The sequence below is a fragment of the Bubalus kerabau genome, chromosome 10 (genome assembly GCF_029407905.1).
Source record: "Bubalus kerabau isolate K-KA32 ecotype Philippines breed swamp buffalo chromosome 10, PCC_UOA_SB_1v2, whole genome shotgun sequence".
Classification (NCBI taxonomy): Eukaryota; Metazoa; Chordata; class Mammalia; order Artiodactyla; family Bovidae; genus Bubalus; species Bubalus kerabau.
The window spans coordinates 88,704,970-88,719,371 of record NC_073633.1 but is presented as its reverse complement, the minus strand read 5'-3'; the positions used below and the strand labels follow the sequence as shown (position 1 = coordinate 88,719,371).

At 43.3% G+C, this 14,402-nt stretch overlaps 1 protein-coding gene and 2 long non-coding RNA genes across 5 annotated transcripts in view; 1 reads left to right on the top strand and 2 right to left on the bottom strand.

The window, feature by feature from the left end:
• Window positions 1-14,402, bottom strand: part of RGS6 (regulator of G protein signaling 6) — a 622,410-nt gene that overhangs the window by 362,800 nt on the left and 245,208 nt on the right. The window lies entirely within an intron of this gene.
• On the bottom strand, window positions 467-3,803 carry LOC129621761 (uncharacterized). Its single transcript, XR_008699674.1, has 2 exons — window positions 2,142-3,803; window positions 467-1,178 (listed from the first exon to the last, which is right to left on the bottom strand). It is a non-coding gene; the product is annotated as an uncharacterized LOC129621761 (long non-coding RNA).
• Window positions 2,096-13,885, top strand: LOC129621757 (uncharacterized). Its single transcript, XR_008699670.1, has 4 exons — window positions 2,096-2,274; window positions 10,438-10,624; window positions 10,931-11,022; window positions 13,707-13,885. It is a non-coding gene; the product is annotated as an uncharacterized LOC129621757 (long non-coding RNA).

The window sequence follows — 14,402 nt, the reverse complement described above, 5'->3', positions numbered from 1 at the left end:
TCAGATGTTCTTCTAAACTGCTTCAAAATACATTTTTTAAAGTTCTGCTACATTTTGCTCATTCCAACCTTTAACCAAAAACAGTCATTGGCAGAGTTCCCTAGAATGGATTTTCCCCTTTTACACACTAGAAAATTATTGTGGATCTTATCTAAAATAGTGTGTGTTCTTCCCTGATTTATTCCTTGCTTCTTTGAAAACATCATCCATATTTTAATTTGCTCTCCTCTGGACCATGTTTCCACTCAACTTTGGATGTGGATGAATGGTCCTGTCGACGGTCTCCCAGAATACCCCCATCCACCATCTCTCTCTCTGTGAATTAAAAAGCCACAGTCTGCCTGCCGGGTTGTACCCCCAGCACTGACCTAGCATTTTAAAATTTGCAGGGTTTTTGAAGTTAAGGGAAAATATAAGCTGTATATTTTCTAAAGGAAAAAAAATAGGGAAAAAACTCAAACCTGGTATCATTACGTAAAAACAATTTTCATTTCTGAATTGTGAAAATCCAAACTGAACTGTAATGCAAAACAAGAAGCAAAAAGCAACAAATCTCAGTAATTTTCCTTCCATTTTTTATAGTAAATTGGTCACTTAGTAATCTGCGAGTATACACACATGCAGCCTGACAATCACTCTTATTGTCGCCACTCTGTATCTGTATAATAAAGACAAGCTGTTGGTAACTCAAATTAATTGTAATGTGAGCTACGCTTGCACCCTATATTAGGCATATAAAAGGCACTGAATGTTGGGTAGAAAGAACCTTGTATTGTCAGTAGGGAAGAGCTAGTTAAGTTTCAAGGTTAGAGAGAACCTGATTATTTTATCATATCATCAAGATATTTTCAAGAAAATTCCAAATCTGCTTGAAGAAAGGTCTTCACGCCACACAATGCAGATGGGTTTAATAATACAGTACATGATGCTGAAGGAATCAGCTTAGTCCTGCTAAGCCTCATCCTACGGCACACTCAGGTTTCCCAAATCCCTACACCTGGAGGCTCAGATCCCAGCAGTGTCAATTCAGCTTTTTATTCATCAAAGGCAAACACATTTCAGTAACAAGCAACTTGCTCTCTTGCAGAGCTCTGAATGATGGCGAAAATGAGTGTCCTGTCAGCACGTCATGGTCAGGAAGGATCTGGCTTTGAACACTGCAGAGCAATTACCAGGGCCTGGATCAAAACAACAGGTAACTGAGCCTTAGTTATCCCAGGGGCATAATAACCACCAAGCACCTGCTACTCACCTAGTCACGAAGGTCAAGGATGGGAAATCCCATTGCCCACACTGAACTGACCAAAGTACCCCAACAAAGGCTGGCTTCCTAAAGAGGTGGATTATCATCAAACAGGGACAAATAAAGCAGTGTTTTTAATTAAATCAACACTGTAGTGACACCAAAGGGATATGCTACAATGTCAAGTTCCTGTCCTCTGACCAGGCTTTTCAGAATTAAGACAGCACTCGAATACAAACAGAGGTAGAGAGTTACAAGAAAGGAGGTTTCTTAACCTTCTGGCTGCCCTGGCTATTCAAGACATGTGCTCATGCTTAGTCACTTCAGTCGTGTCTGACTTTTTGTAACTCTATGGACTATAGTCCATCAGGCTCCTTTGTCCATTGAATTCTCCAGGCCAGAAAACTGGAGTGGGTAGCCTTTCCCTTCATCAGGGCATCTTCCAACCCAAGAAACAACCCCTCAACTCCTTCGTCTCCTGCATTGCAGGCAGGTTCTTTACCTACTAAGCTACCTGGGACACCCACGAGAGCCCATGGACTATATATAGCCCACCAACTTCCCCTGTCCATGGAATTCTCTAGGCAAGAATACTGGAGTGGGTAGCCATTCCCTTCAAGACATAGGGGGGCAAATTTTCCATTTTTAAAACTGATGATGAACCAAAATATGCCTCAGAAGAGACTTTGGAGCATTTCTGAGACTGAATCTCCTATGACAGCCTGAGTCTGTAATGACCTGAGACCAAGATTTTCTCAAGGAAAGTAAGAAAGGCTAAGGATTATGAAGGCTGAGATCAAAGCTGCCATCATCTGTCTTTCAAAGACTTTAGAGAGAGCCACTCAAGGACTACATCCATTCTACTCAATTAAAGGAACATCGATTGAGCGTCTCTTACATTAGGTCCCGACAACAGCTGCTATGTGAAGTGCTTTTGCCTAGTCCAACTCGAGATTTCTGGTGCTGAGATTTCATTTCCTGGGGGATGTGTCTGTGGCTTAAGCGCTAACACCCAACACGGCGAATAACAAGTAAGCAGAAGTGTAACACACCCAAGTGTCAAAAGATTGCTGCAGTCCTCAGCAGTTTTCATCACCACATAAGTGACAGAGAAGAAAAGAGCTCATGATTCTCTCCCCAGTAAAAGTCCAAACTTCCTTCTTAACCACCCATTTGCTTCCCATTTCTAATTCTGAAAACCCAAATAATTCTCAGCAGAGAAGACCTGCCCGAGAACCAGCCAGAGAGCCCTTTGATCCATCAGAACAAATGGGTTCAAAGTCGTGTTCTGACAGTGATGTGGGATTATTGGTAGTGATGCTTACATGGTCGTAGTTCAGGAACTTGAATGTGCATTAGAATCATCTGGTGGGCATGTTAAACACTGATAGCCGGCCCCACCTCCAGAATGTTTGATTCAGTAGGTCTGAGGTGGGGTCTGAGTACCTGTGTTTCTAACAAGTTCCCAGGTGATCCTGATCCTACTGATGCAGAGACCAATCTTTAGGAATCACTGTTATGCTGCTGCTGCTGCTGCTGCTGCTAAGTCACTTCAGTCGTGTCCGACTCTGTGCGACCCCATAGACGGCACCCCACGAGGCTCCCCCGTCCCTGAGATTCTCCAGACAAGAACACTGGAGTGGGTTGCCATTGCCTTCTCCAGTGCAGAAAAGTGAAAAGTGAAAGCGAAGTTGCTGAGTCTTGTCCGACTCTTAGCGACCCCATGGACTGCGGCCCACCAGGCTCCTCCATCCATGTGATTTTCCAGGCAAGAGTATTGGAGTGGGGTGCCATTGCCTTCTCCCATCACTGTTATAAGAGGACTCAATTCACAAATAACCTAAAAGTACAGCACACGGGCAGGGGTAGGGGCAGGGCTGTGCAGACCTGGGTCCTACAAAATGTTGCCAGATATCAGTGCAAATAATTGGCTGAAGATCCCTGGCTTCCTGGGTGCTCAGAGACATGCTCTGTGTGCAGCAGGGGCTCAGAGAAGGCTTGCCTTTCCGGTCCCTGCTGTGGGGCTATGTTACCGCTAACTGCCAGGGTTGTTGTCTGTATCACTTGGAAGTATCTGCTTAGTTCATTCAACACTGGACCTGCCATATGCCAGGCACTGTTAACTGAGCAGTGCCTGCCAGCCCAAGGTGGCTAGGCAAAGATGGCTAAAACAAGAAAACATGAAACCTAGCCTGATAGCCCTTGTGAATCATACCAGCTGGATCTGAGGGATTCCAGCAGGCCCACCAACCTGAGACTAGCAGTCACATGCAGATTAAGCACATATTTTATCCCTAGAAAAGAAGCTAAGGAGACAAACTTGCAGAACAGGGAAAAAGATCTTTGCTTGCAGTTTTTTGAATAATCTGTTACAGTGCTGGGTCTCATTTTTCATTTCTGGAACAGCATCTTATTTTCCCAAGAAAAGTCTTGGGCCAGATTTCTATTTTATACTTTTCTAATTAATTTTATGACTGAGTTTCTCTTAGCTTTTGCTGAATCAGACCTATGTGCTGGATTCCACATGAAAAAAATGTGGTATGTAAATGTTTCAAGATTATATATACTGATAGTAGCAAATTTAAGAAAGGGACTTTCCATTTTTTTTCTTGACCTATGAGGGCATGGCCACAAGTGCTCTCACAAGCTCTGAATTATTTATAGAAATCATAAAACTTTTTCTTTTTTAAAAAATTCTGTGTTATTACCTGAAACGTTCACTATGAATATTTTGTTTGTGGCATATTCCTGCAATTCAGGTAATCTGTCACCAGGGGGTGATGATATATTAGCATCTCAGCCTTGAGTAGGGCTCTTGACAAAACTACTTTCCACTTTCTCTTTATTCGGTATGAAGAATTTGTATTCACTAGATATCAAGCTAGGAACCAAGAACAGAAATATGGACTGATATAGCCCTTTGTCTATAGTATGTCTATAAGTCGTGTCTGACTCTTTGTGACCCCATAGACTGTAGCATGCCAGGCTCCTCTGTCCTTCACTGTCTCCCAGAGTTTGTTCAAATTAATGTCCATTGAACTGGACATCTGGGGTCTTTTCTTTTCACCTTTTCATACTGTCCATGGAATTCTCTGGGCAAGAATAGTGGAGTGGGTTGCCATCTCCTTCTCCAGCAGACCATGTTTGGTCAGATCCGTCCATCTTGGGTGGTGCTGCACGACGTAGCTTGTAGCTTCATTGAGATATACAAGCCCCTTCACCAAGACAAGGCTGTGATCCATGCAGGAGGATATAGCCCTTACATTATCACAAGTATAATTATTTATTATAAATAGCTAAATTTTAACAAACAATAAACACAAGTTGTAAAAATATTTCAATGCAGCTCTTGAAAGAAACAACAAACTAGAACTTAGTGAGATCTACAACTTCTCAGGTAGGAGAAGTCAGGAACAAATGGCCTCTGGGGATACCCTATTCCCTGGACCCGGACAGATTGAGGAAAAAGAGGGCTTCCATGTTAGAGGAGGCTGGGCTGTAGGGGTGGAGGAAGCATTTTGAGGTATCACAAGTGTGGGCTCCATCAAGGAGGCTGTGAATTAGCAATTCCTAAGAGCCTTATCTTATTTTTCCAGAGCCCCCACCCCCACCCCATCTTGGCAGGGGAGTCATTTTACAGCACTTGATAGGCATCAGCAAATCTGGGGTCGATCTGTTTCCTTCAGTCCCTGAGCTGAAAGACAGAGGGAGAAGTCTTAAGATACAGGAGTGTCCTCTGGGGATACCGATTTTTTTGGTGATTTAGCTCAAGACAGGAGAGAGAGGTCTGGGCCATATCACGGAGCAGGCAGGGACTGGGTATCAGAGACAGTTCAGTGTGTAAGGTGCTGGCTGCAGGGGCCATATCTGAAGTTACTTTGTGATTGGAAAGATGAATGAAAGAAAATGGTCCACCTCCCTACGTCCATCCTGAGTTGCGTTTTTCAGCCAGCGTGACAGAATTACCAGTAGACCATCCAGAAGCAGTGGCTGAATCAGTGAGAGATTGGGGAGGAAATGGACTAGCACCTGTGAGGGATGGCTGTTGAGGTCCAGTGCTCCCTGATGGGATACAAAGACTGCAGGACTAGGAGAGAGGCTTAGCCACTCTCCATGAAGGACTAAAGGCACATAGCTGGCCTGGTCGAATGATGAAAGCCCTGAGAATATATTTTCATATTCTTTTAATACCCAAGGATAGATGCTAAGACAATGGAAGGAAGTGCCTGAGGGCTTCTCTTAGTAATCTCCACGTGATTGTCTCTTACACTGACAAAGAAGCCACTATTCAAACAATTATGAGCTCATAAGAGTCATTTAGGGATCACCTTTTTATTTAGAAATGAGAAAACAGGATCTGAGGGATCCTTATATGCCCATGGTCAACTATTTTATGTTGTGCTAATGGGCAAAACTAGAATGCAGACTTATAAATCTTGCAATTTTTTCAATCTATCCCTCTGTCATTTGGCTCAGCTTTCCTGAGCCTAGACAAAGTTAAAGCTGATTCCTAATGAGTCTTCCCCAGTCTCTGGTTGAATCGGCATCAGGCCCCCTCTGGGGGTCTTTCCAGCACCTGCTCCTCTGCCCCTGCACAAGCCATCAGCTTACCCTGCTCACACAAGCCCTTCCAACCTCCCTGCTTTCAGACACTCTGTTTATTACCTTTGACCTGGGCTGAAGAATAGAACAGACCAGGTAGAAAGCTATACCTACACCTACCTTACAATGCATAATCCCAGCCTTACATAAATTTCTAAGAGAAACGAGTGCCTTTGTCCACTGAAAGATATGCTCAGGGATATTCATAGAAGTTCTATTTCAAAGCACCAAAAATTGGAAACAATTCAAATTTCCATCGGCAGGTGAATAAATAAGCAAATTGTGCTTTATTCATTCAATGGATTGTAGACAGAATTTTAAGAGAGAAAATACTGATAAATACAGCAACACTGAAAAGTCTCATAAATATTCTGTTGAGGGGAAGAAGCCAGACACAAAAGAGTACATATTACATGAGTTCATTTGGTGACGTTCAGGAATAAGAATAGGCCAAATTAATCAGTGGTGATGGAAGTCAGAATAATGGTTACATTGGGGAGATAGTGACAGAAAAAGGAGCGCAAGACACTCAATCTAGGGTGGTGGGAAGCTCCATACCTTGACACAAATGAAGCTTATATAGGGAGGTATGCGTTTCTGTGTGTGTCTGTGTATGTACGTGTGTAGAAGTTCACTATGACAGATAAGATTAGTGCACTTTATATTTTCAGCCTCTTCTGTCTTACAATGCTCTCGGTAAATTTTCAGGCAGATTCAAGCAGTTTCATTAACTCATCACCGTTCACAGCCCTAAATTGGCTCTTTCCCAGCCTTCTCCCCCTATTTCTTCGCGTCTGAATTCTCAGCAGACTTCAGGCTTACTCTTGGCACTTTCTTGGCTGCAAAGACAGAGACAAGTCTGGCATGTGGGTAAAGGCATGCTAGTGAAACAGAACACAGAACAGTTGTTTCATGGTCATGTCCTCAACCGGCTCCATGTGCTGACTGGAATTCTGCACCCTTTTGGTGGCATCTGTTTTCGTGGTCTTTCCCTCTCACTCTGAAAGTAACTCAAGAACAGGTCTGCAGGTCCATCCTCAGCAACCTAAGTTAAGGAGCAGCACGCCATTCTCCCCTTCTTGCACAGACTGCCAACATGCAGGGAAGCTTGCCTGTCATCTCTCCCCATGGTGGGTGGGAAGGAGGGACAATGTATCACATTCCTGAGGTTCTCAAATGTGGGTCTCTAAAAGGGATGTTTCCCTACCACCCAAGCACACTGCTCGAAATAACTGATTTATCTGGCAGCTATAGATCATTAAAGTCCACTTCATTCTAACTAAGGTGTAAATTAGAAGAATCTGCACAGTGACTTGGGGTCCACATGAGATGTACCACTTGGAATTTATTGTCTTTGTTTTCAACAGAAAGTTCCCTCCACTGGATTCCATGTCCTTCCAATTAGTCCTAAGATGTGGACGAGGAGGAACAGGAGCCTTGGCAGTAACCTAGGGGAGCAAGGATGGACTTCTCTTAGTGATATTTCCTGACCTCAAAATACAGAGACATTCAGCCAAATCCCATGGGTTGAAAGTTTGTTCATTATCAGATTTAAAAAGAGTGGGGACCAGCATTGCCCATCTTCCTTAGCCAGTCTCATTAACTCCTGTCTTTCATGGATCGTGCCAGAAAACCACTTTCTCACTTCACCCCCCTCTACACTAGTACAGAGTTCATTTGTCACTTGCTAGCCACCAGGCAACCCGGCAACTCCTCGGCACAGTCCCCAACCCCAAGGAACCCCAGACCCAGTCTTGCTGACTGAGCATGAATTTAACATTTGCACAGTTCTTTGTTTCATCCTAGACTACTGCCTCCTAGGAGAGTTTATACTTTGCTAAACCAATATCAAATCATCTCCATTCCACTCAAACTTGAGAGGAGTGTGCCTTATTTCATCTTTGTACTTCCCACAGAGTCAGCTTAGTCCCAAGCCTAGATTATAATATGCACTCAGTAAAATTTTGTTGAATGAATGCATGTATGCCTAAACAAATGAAGCCAGTCATGTAGATATGACGGGTTACAACATTCCTCCCTTTGCCTCTATTTTTAAAAAAAGTTGATTATTGACATAGAGGCCATGAAATATAATTATGCCTGAAAATTTTTAAAAAGCATAGTCTGTTCAGAGACACCCTCTCTTGCCTTCTTTTGCTTCCTCTTTCCTGTGTTGGGACAATTCAGAAGCCAAGAGTTCTAGGTACATGATATAAAAATGGCACAGAATAAAAGGATTATCCAGGGTTTGGAGAGGATGGTGTGGTGGTGGTGGTGGAGGGGGGGACTTTTGGTTAAAGTAGAGAAATTGCCAGGAAAACATTTAGTAATTGCAAGAGTTTAAAAAAAAAAAAAGCTCTGCCTTATGGAAGGCAATTCCACGACACACAGCACAGTCAAAGTATCTTAAACAGCTCCAGGCAGGGAAGATCAACCCCTCACTCTGTTCCCCAGACAGAAGACCTGCCTGGGAGCCCTTCTGTCTCCTTCCCTTCCTGGGCAGCATGGGATGTCCTGTACTCCTTTCCATTTTTTATCCAATGAGTAAATGCAATAGGGTCCAGTTAATGCACAAGGGTCTCTGTAAAGGCCTTCAACAAAACTGCCTTCTCGGGATGTCACTGTGCCCCTCTGACTCACAGCCATGCCATCACCTGGTGGATCAGCTCTGATGAGTGAGTGGTCACCTAAGTTGTGTCCAGGTGACAAGTTGCTCCCGATCTTGGGTGGTAGGGAGGCTCCTGGGCTGCAGGAGGGGTGAGGACTAGGACAGAAGCCTTAGCAAACAGTCCTACATCCTGACCAGGTCCACTTCAGGCTTAGCTAGATAATGAGATGGAGACAGGTATTTCCCCAAGAGTTAGATTTTATAGGATATTCTGAGGGTTTATTTGTTGTTGTTGTTGTTTTTCCTGAGACCCTCTTCTCAAGTTTGTGCCTGAAACCATCCTTGAGCTTCCGTGCCTTATGGCTGGGAGGCATAGAGCTTGTTCCCAAGAACGATGGGAGACCAGAGTACCTGGTTCTATACCAGGCTGCTTAACAGTCCTGCATGGTCTTCTGTCCATCGGGAGCACTTGGGACTGAGGCACAACGGAAGGGAGGAGCCACCGTGCTGACTGTCCCCACTGCACACTCGGTGCAGGTAAGGGGCCTGCCAGTGTACTCTATACACAGCCTAAGAGACTGGGGCCCTAGGACGGTAAAAGCATATTTTTTCTTCCAGGTAGCCTGAGTATCTTCTCAAATCACGTGTGCATGGGAAATTCCAGCAGCTGAGGGTATAAAAGGGAGAGGTATAAAGTGCTGTTGCTGCTGCTGCTGCTGCTGCTAAGTCGCTTCAGTCATGTCTGACTCTGTGTGACCCCATAGACGGCAGCCCACCAGGCTCCCCCGTCCCTGGGATTCTCCAGGCAAGAATACTGGAGTGGGTTGCCATTTGTACTGTATAAAGGTGTAAAGCTAAGCACTAAAAAATTGATGCTTTTGAACTGCAGTGCTGGAGAAGACTCTTGAGATTCCCCTGTACTGCAAGGAAATCAAACCAGTCAATCCTAAAGGAAATCAATCCTGAATACTCATGGAAGGACTGATTCTGAAGCTGAAACTCCAATACTTTGGCCACCTGATGAGAAGAACTGACTCACTGGAAAAGACCCTGATGCTGGGAAAGATTGAAGGCAGGAGGATAAGGGGATGACAGAGGATGAGATGGTTGGATAGCATCACCAACTCAATGGCCGTGAGTTTGAGCAAGCTCTGTGAGCTGGTGATGAACAGGGAAGCCTGGCGTGCTGCAGTCCATGGGGTGCAAAGAGTGGGACATGACTGAGCAACTGAACTGACTGAACTGATAAAGTACTGTTGAAGAAGAGATGAGTTTTGCCTTTTCTTTTAGAGCCACATCCCTAACAAAGATGCTTCTATTGAACTAGCATATCGAGAGGAGTAAGTAAGAGGTTGTCCATAGATTTGGATTCCAAGAATCTCGGGTTCTTTTTAAATTTGAGTATTTTTGAACAAAATTCATGCAAGACCCAAAGCCCAGATGACCAGCCCCTGTTGAAATGCCCATCACTGGTTCAAGGCATGAGGTGATCAAGAAGAATGGAAAAACATGCCATGTCACAATGTGTCTCTCCTTGGACATGCTTTTCATTTGAGAGGCTCGTTGGCAAGTCTAAATGTGAAGGCAACATTATGATGCCAAAACACGGGGACTCAACAGAAAACAATTCTGTCACCGAGACAGGCTTTAGCATAGGTTTGCCTGGGCCGGAAAACCGGATCCCAGAGGAAAAGGAGTTTTGCCCTTCATGCTCATTTCAGGAAGTCTCCCGGACCCCTGAGCATGTCTCCTGAGTACTTCCGCACTACTGACATTCTGAGCTTGAAAATTCTTTGTTGTGGGGGACTGCCCTGTACATTGTGGAGTGTTAGCCACATGCCCAGAGCTACCCACTAGATACCAGTAGTACCCCCTTCCCTCAGTTGTGACAATAAATACTGCTAAGAGTCCCTTAGTGTAACCAGGAAGGGTAATTTTGATTTTATGCTGGCTCAGTTTCTGCGACTTCACCTTCCTTTTGCAGCTTTTGTTCCTGTAGGCGTACATGATGGCCTGCCTCAGGGAGTAACCTGAGCCGCCCACCTGTGAAGGACTGCAAAGAAGTGAAATGAATACAGACCCCTGCCTGAGGCTTGCCATTCTAGGGGACATCTGCAAGGATTGAACACTCTTTGTACTTTATTTCCTGGGCCTCCCTGGTGGCTCAGATGGTAAGGAATCTGCCTGCGATGTGGGAGACCTGGGTGCGATTCCTGGGTTGGAAAGATCCCCTGGGGAAGGGAATGGCTACCCACTCCAGGGGTTGTAAAGAGTCAGACCTGACTGAGTGACTTTCACTTCACTTCACTGTTTCCTCACCTCTCCCTCATCTCTGATCCACAAAAGAACCTGGCAACCAGGCCCTGACAAGATGGTTCTTTTGAGGCACTAGCCTGCCATTTTCTCAGTCAGCCAGCTCCGGAATGAAGTCCCTTTCTCATCCCAACACCTTGTCTCGTATTTATTGGCTTATCTAGCAGCAAGTAGAAAGAGCTTGGACTTGGTGACGCTACGAGGCCAGGATCACTCCTGGTTGAAAACCACTGCTTGAGAGCAAGAAAGGCCTCGGGTAAGGTGAGAGTGGGGAAGCAGCAATGTCATTATAGCTCAGCCTGCTTTATTTTTCTGGAGAAGCAGGCACCATCACCTAACCAATGATGAGTTTGCTTCCTCTTTGGCTCTGCCCACTAGGCGGTCAAGTTCTCCATTGCTGTGACTCAGTGAGTCACTGCGGTAATGCCAGGGCCTGGCACACAGGTGGCACTCAATAAATATTCACCAAGCATCTGAAAGGGATTCTACGACACAGCCCGAGAGCTAATGCCACACTGCTAACTTTTCAGCTACTTAAAAAGCTGATGTTTTCAAGTTACAGTGGGTAATAGCGGTAAAATACCAGTAGGGAGTCAGCAGGGCACCTCCTGAGTTATGTCCATAAATGCTGGGGAGTCCCTCAGTGCCATGGTTTTCAAACTGTAGGTTGCCTCCCATTTGTAGGTCATGAAATCAGCTTTGTAGGTCACAAGCAGCATTCTTCTCAGGGGAATAGAATGGAACAGAATGCAATGCACCAAGGTGTATCACATATACTAAGACTGTGTCATGAAGTATTTGCATATATGTACATGTATGTGTGTATATAACACATAACATAGAATTTTGTAAGTATTTTTGATGTGGACCATTTTTAAAGTCTTTGTTGAGTTTGTTACAATATTGCTTCTGTTTTATGTTTTGATTTTTTGGCCCTGAAGCATGTGTGATCTTAGCTCCCTGTCCAGGCATCAAACCCACAGCCCCTGCACTGAAAGTGAAAGTCTTAACCAGTGGACGATCAGAGAAGTCCCTAGAATATTATATAGACAGTACATGCATATAAGTGTGTGAGTTCTTCATGATACAAAAATAAACTTTAAAAACCACAACCTAATTTTTATAGTCCCCCAAACGGTAACTAAATACCATTCACTAAGCCTCAAGGGTGTTGTAAGGATAAGATAACATTTGTAAAATATGTTGGCTTCCTCCCCTGGAAGCATTACTAGCTTACAGAGAAGAACTATGACATCATTGCAAAAGGACTGCTGAGTGAGGTTCTATGGAAATCTAAAAGAGTTCAGACCCATTTTAAATCATCACGGTTTTTGATTTTTGCAAACTCGCATAGCCCATTAGGAAGGGAATGAAATTGACTTCATTGAAAGCTCCACCCTGCCAATGAGTCATTTTTGTATCCCTGAGCAGTCTGAATCTTTGTAAAACTTCCACATTTAAGTGAGTTACCCAGACCCAGAATCAAAGTACAAAGAATGAGAGAATGGTCATGAGGCATGGGTAAGCTCGTCAAGTCCACAGTAGCGGAACATGAGTAAGACCCTGGCTCCTGGAGCCAGATGACCTGAATTAGAATCCCAAGAGATGCTGGGCAGTATTTAACTTCTCTGTGCCTCAGTTTCCTCCTCAGAAAAAATGGTATAAAGATAGTCCACATCTCATAAGCTTGTTGTTTAAGGATTAAATGAGAAATGCTCATATAGCACTGTTAATAATTCAACTTTTGATAAAAACTCAGGTTACATGAACTCACATTATGTGGGTACTATTTACTGTTTCCCCTTCTCTGCCACTAAACACAAAAACAATGAAGCCAAGATGCGCTATTAGGCTATGAAGCCTTATCATAAAAACCAGAGGACACAAGTTTCCTTCTCCTCTTGTTTCTGAAAGAGACATCTCACCCATAAAAACAATATCTCCATATATCACCCCCAAGATATTTTAGGTCAGAGGTGAAGGAAAGTTCAAATGTGATAAAAAAAACCTCTATCACAATGGTGCCTAATCTCCCTAACACCATGACGCATCCCCCATCCCCCGGTGTTGGGAAACACGATCTATTGTTAGTGTAGAGCAACTACAGAAAGCCTCAAAGAATCTTTTCTCTACCACTAGGCTAGTGGTTCCTGTATATTACATTTTGCTGCTTGAATTTTTACAATAGATGTCATCCCTCTCTACAATAATTGGCTGAAAAGAAAGAAGAGAAGCTGAAAGAATTTGTGTGTTCATGCATGTGTGCAAATGCACGGCTGTCCATGTGTGTGCACAAATTCTTTCAGCTTCCTTTTTCTTCAGCACATGTGTGTGTACATATACACATATATACACACACATGCATGTATATTCATGCACATGTATGTGCATACATAGTGTGTCTAAAAAATAATGAGGCTTAGACATGCTGGCATTTTAATAATTTAGTTCTAGGAATAATGTAAGCCAATAAGCAAAAACTGCCTGGATTTCTTAAAATGTATAAATATAAAAAATTCTGATGAAGCTTTAAAAGATTGACTCTGCATAATCCAGTGACAGCTATTCACATATACATCCAATAAACTCATCCATCTCGTGGATATTTTGCATCTCCAGATCCATAGGGAAAAAAATAGTAAATCTCTAATGAACACTTTAGAGACTGATTTCTGGGAGCCTTTGTCTACCTGTCATAGGCAGAAGAGATTATTCTTGATTGGACGATTCTCTGTACTAGGAATGAATGAATAAATAGATGAATATATAAATAATTGTACCTTTAAAGAAAGATACATTTTATCATTTTAAGTTCTATATTTAAGTTAAATAAATCAATGTTGGCTTAAAGAAATTAAAGATAATCAAGGGAAAATAAGACAATGGAATTGAGAGATATGAAAATTTATATTCTTACATCTGCATCTTTTTATCTTTCAGCTTCCATGGGGATTTTGCAAAAGAGTGGCTTCCTCACCCATTCATGGATGCAAAGGCAATCTTAACCCATTAACTTTAGTGCTACTGGGAAGTGAAGGAGGCAGTTGAAAAAAAAAAAAAAGATGGAAAGAAGGGAAAGAGAGGAAAATTATATGGAAAATGCAAATTTCCAGTGTCTTGTAACTGGTGATTTCTAAAAATTCTCCACAAGGGTTTCACTCATGTCACTTTTTAAGATCTACCTTGATCTTTTATACTAAATAATTTGGATAATAAGATCATTCTGGTAGGCTATTTGTAAGAAGGGGATATATTAGAGGTGCACAGAGTTCTGCAAATACAAACCACCCTCAAATCTCTGGTTTAATACTGATAAAGGGTGGTTTCTAGTACATATGCCGATCTAAGATGGCTCTTCCCAGGGGCAGCTCTCCTGGGTGGCTCTCCTCTAAGCCACAAGGCAGGAACCCATGCTCCTTCCTGCCAGTGGCTCTGTCATCTCCTGGGACAGTGTTTCTCAAAGTTACTGTGCATAGGTGTCACCTGGGGACCTTATTAAAATGCACATTCTCAATCTCTCACCTGGATACTCTGTGTCTACAAACAGAGGAAGAAAAAGAGAAAGAGTAAATGATGGTGCAGGCAGGCATTTATCCCTTCTATCAACACCTTATTGGCCAGTCTCAGTCACATGGC